Here is a 7506-nt window from a genome sequence, read left to right on the forward strand (position 1 = left end):
GAAGGCTATGGCAGTGGTCCAAGCAAGAACGATGTATTAAACATGAGGAAAAATCAAAACGTAATTTCCGGGCAAATACCTGGGAGATGCCATCAGTCATTCATATAGAAACCATGCCGAGTAAATATTAAGAACCCTCACTCTGCTTTTTAGATGAAAAGATTGAATTAGGAGAAAAAGGCCTTCCTCAGTGACGTGTATTTACTGAATGGCAGAGCCCGATTTCAAATCCTGGCTCTCAAGCATTGGGCACCTACTGTATGCAGGCACACTTTGAGAGCTGGAGGGATAGATCCCTGCTCTTCAGAGCTATGGGCAGGCAGCTAACAAGAGGGGAGGGGCCACGTGCGCCAACAAACAGATGACAAGAGACAGCAGGGCATCCTTCTGTGCCTCCAGCAGATTCCGCTCCCACGAAATTTTCCCTAGATGCCCCCAACAAATACACTTCTCAGCGAGAGACCCATTAGGTCCTGGGCATAATTTAGAAAGGCATGGAGTAAAACGTGGGGAGTCAGAAGAAACTAAAAAATACATAAAAATAAAAATCGGAAATACATCTGCAGACTCCAGAGTGTCGAGGAAGAGATCTGAAGGAGGTGGGTCCTCCAGCTCAAGCTCTTTTCTCTATTTAGCTGCTGGAACATTCTTTCTCCTCTTCCCTCATTTTTCACCAGGCTTTATCCAAGAGGGGCTTGTACGGCCTTGCCCCTTCTCCCTGCTTAGTGGGGAGCCTGCTTCTCCCTCTCCCTCTGCTTACCCCCTACCCCCTGCTCATGCTCCCTCACTCTCTCTCTGTAGAATAAACAAATAAGATCTTTAAAAAAATAAATAATAATGCCAATGGAAAGCCAATAAGCTGGGCAACCCCCAGGCCTTTCTGCCCATCCATCTGTTCCTGGCCTTTCCTTTACCACCAACTCCATGGCACCAGGCTGCCCCGGCCACTCCAGGCTCCCACCTCCCCTGCTTTGGGCTCCAGCTGACCAAAGATCTTGAGAATGAGAGACGGCAATGGTAGAGGAAGGGAAACTGGGTGGTTTTCCCTCTCCCTCCTCTCTCCAGCCTCAGGGCGACTTGCCCCCCTTGCTGGTGATGGGCCCCTGACCTTGGGTAGCACAGCTCCATCCCTCTCTGCTGTCCAGTTTGGGATGGCTTTCCTCCTTTTGCTAATCTCTGGGTCGCTTTGTTCTGCTTGTAATTTATTCTAGTTGGCTTTGCCTATCTTTCATCGCCAGTTGTAGCTAATTCCCTGGATGAAATCCCTCCTGCTTTGAAGGCTTGAAGTAGCTTCTGCTTTTCTTGAATGACACACAAGCATACTTTCAAAGGATAGAGAGCCATGCCCTCAAGAATGTGCTGCCTTAAAAACAATACAAGATGAGTGCTTGCTTCAGAAGCACATATCATAAAATTGAAATGATTCAGGGAAGATGAGCATGAACCACCACCCCCCCCCACACACACACACAAGGACAACACACAAATTCCTGAGGCATTCCATATTTTTTTTAAATGAAAAAAACCCAAGATTTAAATTTTGAAGTCCCTGCCTTAAAGATGAGTTCCATGATAGATCTATAATTTTACAGTAAAAAAATTCATTTCAATAGACATCAGTGTTTACGGTCAGAAAGGTAATTTTGAAAGAATAATCATCAGTTTCTTTAAAAGCTTTTATAATACTCTATGGTCAAATAATCTTTGACAAAGCAGGAAAAAACATGCAATGGAAAAAAGACAGTCTCTTCAATAAATGGTGCTGGGAAAATTGGACAGCCACATGCAGAAGAATGAAACTCAACCATTCTCTAACACCATTCACAAAGATAAACTCAAAGTGGATGAAAGACCTCAGTGTGAGACAGGAATCCATCCAAATCCTAGAGGAGAACATAGGCAGTAACCTCTTTGACATTGGCCACAGCAACTTCTTTCAAGATACATCTCCAAAAGCTAGTGAAACAAAAGCAAAAATGAACTTTTGGGACTTCAAGATAAAAAGCTTCTGCACAGCAAAGGAAACAGTCAACAAAACAAAGAGGCAACCCACAGAATGGGAGAAGATATTTGCAAATGACACTACAGATAAAGGGCTGGTATCCAAAATCTATAAAGAACTTCTCAAACTCAACACCCAAAAAACAAATAATGAAGTCAAAAAGTGGGCAGAAGAGATGAACAGACACTTCTCTGAAGACATACAAATGGCTAACAGACACATGAAAGAATGTTCATCATCATTAGCCATCAGGGAAATCCAAATCAAAACCACACTGAGATACCACCTTACACCAGTTAGAATGGCAAAAATGGACAGGGAAAGAAACAAGAAATGTTGGAGAGGTTGTGGAGAAAGGGGAACCCTCTTACATTGTTGGTGGGAATGCAAGTTGGTACAGCCACTTTGGAAAATGGTGTGGAGTTTCCTCAAAAATTTAAAAATAGAGCTACCCTATGACCCAGCAATTGCACTCCTGGGTATTTACCCCAAAGACACAGATGTAGTGAAAAGAAGGGCCATATGCACCCCAATATTCATAGCAGCAATGTCTGCAATAGCCAAACTGTGGAAAGAGCCAAGATGCCCTTCAACAGATGAATGGATAAAGAAGATGTAGTCCATATACACAATGGAGTATTACTCAGCCATCAGAAAAGATGGAATACCCAACTTTTATATCAACATGGATGGGACTGGAGGAGATTATGCTAAGTGAAATAAGTCAAGCAGAGAAAGTCAATTATCATATGGTTTCACTTATTTGTGGAACATAAGGAATAACATGGAGGACATTAGGAGAAGGAAGGGAAAAATAGGTGGGGGGAATTGGAGGGAGAGATGAACCATGAGAGACTATGGACCTAAGAAACAAACAGGGTTTTAGAGGAGAGGGGGGAGGGGGGATTGGTTAGCCCAGTGATGGGTATTAGGGAGGGCACGTACTGCATGGAGCACTGGGTGTTATACGAAAACAATGGATCGTGGATCACTACATCAAAAACTAATGATGTATTGTATGGTGACTAGCATAACATAATACAATTAAAAACTACAAAAAAAAGTTTTTATAATGAAGGAAGACACATTATATTCCACAAATTTTCTAAAAGGTTCATCAATATTTAATTTTCTTCTAAAAGCCACATTAGGATTAACATTACAAAGAAAACAGGCTTTTGTTCCAAGGAAAAATGTACCTCTGTGATGTGGCCGTTTTATCTGATATCTCTGTTAGTGGAATATGGTGGAGGGGAGTATATTTATAATAACAACAGATTCGTTTTCTGAATTTCTGCCCCTTGCTACTTTTACAAACTAAGCATCATTTTACCAGCAGGAAGACACAGTACATAAAACTTTGAGCAGCAGGATGTGTTCCCAAATGTTTGGCTAATCTTTGGGTGGATCTCAAGGGAAGGTAATGGAAAAATTTTAATAGTTAGCCGGGGTTATGTGAACTTCTCTTTCTGTTACCTGGGTCAGCTAACGCTTTGCAAGATGTTGGGGAATAAGAACCTAATGAATATGTCCAGAATCTCTGCCCTGCTCTGTTCAGAACCAATTTGTAGCTAGTTCCTAAGTGCTAAGCTCTAATAGATATGTCTTAATAATTAATCCTTTCCTTAAAGTGCTTTGATTTTTCTGATTCATATTGAGTTGAGTATATATTTGGCAACTCTAAGCCTATTGGGCCGAAACAAAATTGTGTTATATTTCTGTCCCTGTAAGATTCTAGTGGAAGAAGTGAGAAAGGTGTGCTCTCCTAACCCTTGAAGAGAAGCTTGGCATTATTCACCTCACCAGAAGGGGCACATTTAGCCCAAATTAGAATATCCATGCACACCGATCACCATGCCTGCTGGTCAACATATGTGTGGCTCCACACGTGTGTACCTTTGCTCATGCTACTGCCTTCCTCACTTTACCTTGCAACTCCATGCTCAACTCTGAAGATTCAGCCATTGCCTCCTCAGAGAAGCCTTCCTTGACTCCACCCCACCCCCAGCCTTGCTCCGGAGCCTCCCTTCAGCTTTCTTTCAACAAATCTGCTTTCTTCTGCACTTGGTTCCAAGGTGATCTCTTTGTGGGTCTGCAGCGCCTGCAGACTCCCAGCTCCTGCAGAGCAGGGACTGTCTCTGTATGTGAGCATGCAGCTCAACAGCTCCTCTGTACATGTTTCTTGAACACAGCTGAGCTGAGCTGAGCAGAGTGGCTGATAATTTATGAAGTCTAGATCTCGCCTCCAGCAAAACTGCAAAAGGCAACAGTTCCTCCAGCCCTGTGTTCCATGACCATTTCAGGACACAGTGGAACATTCATCTCTTTTCTGTAAAGTCGCCTGCACGGTTTTGCTGCTTGCATTTTTCCTTTTCTTTTTGGCTTTCTTCCTATAAGAATTACACAACCTTCTGTCCTCCTCTTACCTCCTCCTCCTCCTGCACTGTACCTCCGGCTCTGAAAAGCTATGAATAAAGAAAGACAGCTGGTACTTCAGGATCCTGTTACTAATTCAATACATGCATACCTTTCCTGTGAGTCCTGCAGAGCTCCATTTTCTTGAGAATGGCAAAGCCAAAAAAGCCTTTCACTCCAGCCCTGCAGAAAAATACGGATCTCAGAGGCCTGAAAGGGCTTTCAGAACTCAGACTCACCCCATCCTTTATGGGAGCGTGTTGGATAACACAGACATGGGTTAGGCCATTTGCTTGCTCTTCACCACCCCAGGCCAGCTCCTTTGGCTCTTCGCTCTAAAATAAGGTCAATACCATCTATTGCACAGTGTTCGGGGGAGGATTAACAAGATTATGTTCTGCAGAGTCTGGCACCTAATGTTCAAAAATGGGTAGAAATAACAATAAAGAGGATGATAATAGTAACATGTTTATTCCAAGTGGTTACAGGTTAAATTTTATCCTCTCCAAATTCAGAGGTTGAAGTCTTAACCCCAGTACTTCAACATGTGACCTTATTTGGAAAGAAGGTCTTTGCAGAGATAATCAAATTAAAATGAAGTCATTAAGATGGGCCTTAATCCAGTATGACTGTGTCCTTATAAAATGGGAGGATTTGGCCCCAGACGCGTACACGGGGAGAGCGCTGTGTGAAGATGAAGGCAGACGTCCCCATGATGCTTCTACAAGCCGAGGACCACCAAGGATTGCCAGCAAACCACCAGCAGCGGGGGAGAGGCTGAGAAGAGATCTCCCCTCACAGCCTCCGAAGGCACCACCACCGCTGACACCTTGACCTTGGACTTCCGGCCTCCAGACCTGTGAGAGAATAAATTTCTGTTGAGGCCCCGAGTTTGTGGTGTCGATACCTCTGACAATGCTGAGAACAGAGACATTAGACAAATGCCTGAGGTGACAGAGCAGAGAGGAGAGGGAGAGCCAGAGTACAGGTTCATGGGGAGCATGCTGGCTGACCCCCTCTGCAGCCACACCCCCCACCTGTCGCCTCCTCAAGCTCCCCCTCCCAAGGCCCCTTCCTCTACACACTCAGAACGTGTCATCTCATCTTCCCCAATAACCTGGGCACCTTCCCGTTTCCTACCTTACACTTCAATTAGGAATTACATCCTTCCCACGAGAGAGTCTGATTAAATTAGTCTAGGGTGGAACCCAGCCCTTGCATTTTTAAAAGCTCCCCAGGTGCTTTTCATGCGCAGTGGGGTGAAGACGCTGCACTGGGCCACATGCTGCTTAGAGCGAGGCCATGGCTGCCTTACCAGGTGTCCACCATATTTGGTTCAATGGGTGCCCCGATAGGCGGGGGTTAGTGAGTTGCATCCCAGGTGACAGGTCAATACAAAACTGCAATGCTCCAGACCGTATTGGACCCATCTGTTGGTTGTGTGAACTTGACTATGAAAGTTGTCTGACTCCTCAACACCACTCTCCCCTCCTTTCCTCCCATGCTCTGTGCTCTACAGGGCTGCCATCCTCCTTGTATCAGATCTCACTTCACTGTCGCTCTCCACCATGGGGCTTTGATCACCATACCTCCATGTTTTTTTAAATTTTTTAAATTAAAAAAAAATTCCCGTTTATTTTCATACCTATCCAGAAGTGAATGCAAGCCCTAGTGTGGCCAGAGTGTCCTTTCTGAAGTATGACAGTAATAATAAAGCAATCAAGAGTCAAAAAAAAAAAAATCATCTCCCTCTTAAAAACAGTTGAGTGTCTAGGGCACCTGGGTGGCTTTACTGATTGAGCATCTGACTTTTGGTTTCAGCTCAGGTCATGATCTTAGGGTCGGGGGTTGGTGGGGAGGATTGAGTCCAGAGTCAGGCTCCACACGCATCAGGGAGTCGGCTTGAAATTCTCGTTCCCTCTCTCTGGGCCCCTTCCCCCACTCATGAGCTCTTTCTCTCTAAAATAATTAAGTCTTAAAAAGAGAAAAAATTTGAGTGTCTCTCCATCACATACTTCAAAACGTTCAAACTCCTTTTGTGACTTATCACACCTGTTGCTATTCTCACCCTTTTCCCGCTCGCTTCTCTGAAACAAGCTGAGATTTGCTGCCCTAGTCAAAGCTCCCTTTCCACAGCAGGCTTTCTCCTGCCTCAGGGCTTCACTCCTGCTCTTCCTTCTGCCTCACAAACCAACCGCCTTTCCAACACTTAGCTCAGGAACCTCCTCCCCTGAACCTGGCGTCTCATAGATGCTCCACCCCTACGGCCCTCCCAGGCAGGGTAGCCCTTGGAGTTCCTGTTCGCTCTCTTGGTTTGGCGACTGTGATTATGCATTCATATTATCTGTCCCCCCAACTCTCTGCAGTCCTGGGAATGTTGACTGTCTTTTTCATGTCTGTGTGGCCATTGCTTAGCCCAGCATCTGGTACAGACTAGATGCCCAGCAAATATTTGTAGAATGAATGAGTAAATCATATTAATTGATATTTACTAGTGCTTTACAGTTTACAAAGTGTTTCAAATGGCAAGTAGTAGGGGTGAAAGGGAAAGAAAGATCATGTAGATCTAGTGGCCATTTCTCCGAGGCTCCCACCAGCCCTGACTCAATTTTTCAATGAGTTACTGTTCTCCAAGGGCCTGCAGGGGGCATACAGCCATTAGGGGAATGTGTTGGCTTTTGGACTTGGACAAAGAAGGATGAGTTCACACATCCTGGTGCAGAGTGGAACTGGCTTCATCCGCCTGTGACTGGATTGACACCATGACCCCTGGCCACTCCATACTCCAAGCAAGAGCCCTGAACGCTGCCATCTACAAGGACAGGTCAGCACAATTAACAGATGTTGCCAATGGCCATGCAAAAGGACAGGTGGTAGTGTGTCCATCTGTCTGCAGAGGCCACATCTTGAAAACAAAAGGCTGTGGTTCCTTGTGGTTCCTTCCTTCCTTATCCATTTTGAGTGCTAAGCCCATTGTCAAGACTTCTGGCGAAGCTATTGGGAAGTGCTGAGGGACAGGGGATTAGGGTCACACAGAAGGAGGACTGGCTTTGAAGTAGCTCCTGGGCAGGACCTCCCTCCTGGGAGCC

General features: G+C 45.1%; 1 pseudogene; it reads left to right on the top strand.

The window, feature by feature from the left end:
• The first annotated feature begins 1384 nt into the window (after window positions 1-1384).
• Window positions 1385-1510, top strand: LOC118008326 (annotated as a pseudogene).
• The last annotated feature ends 5996 nt before the right edge of the window (window positions 1511-7506 follow it).

This window comes from Mirounga leonina, unplaced genomic scaffold (genome assembly GCF_011800145.1).
Source record: "Mirounga leonina isolate KUSES-001 unplaced genomic scaffold, KU_Mleo_1.0 Mir_125, whole genome shotgun sequence".
NCBI lineage: Eukaryota > Metazoa > Chordata > Mammalia > Carnivora > Phocidae > Mirounga > Mirounga leonina.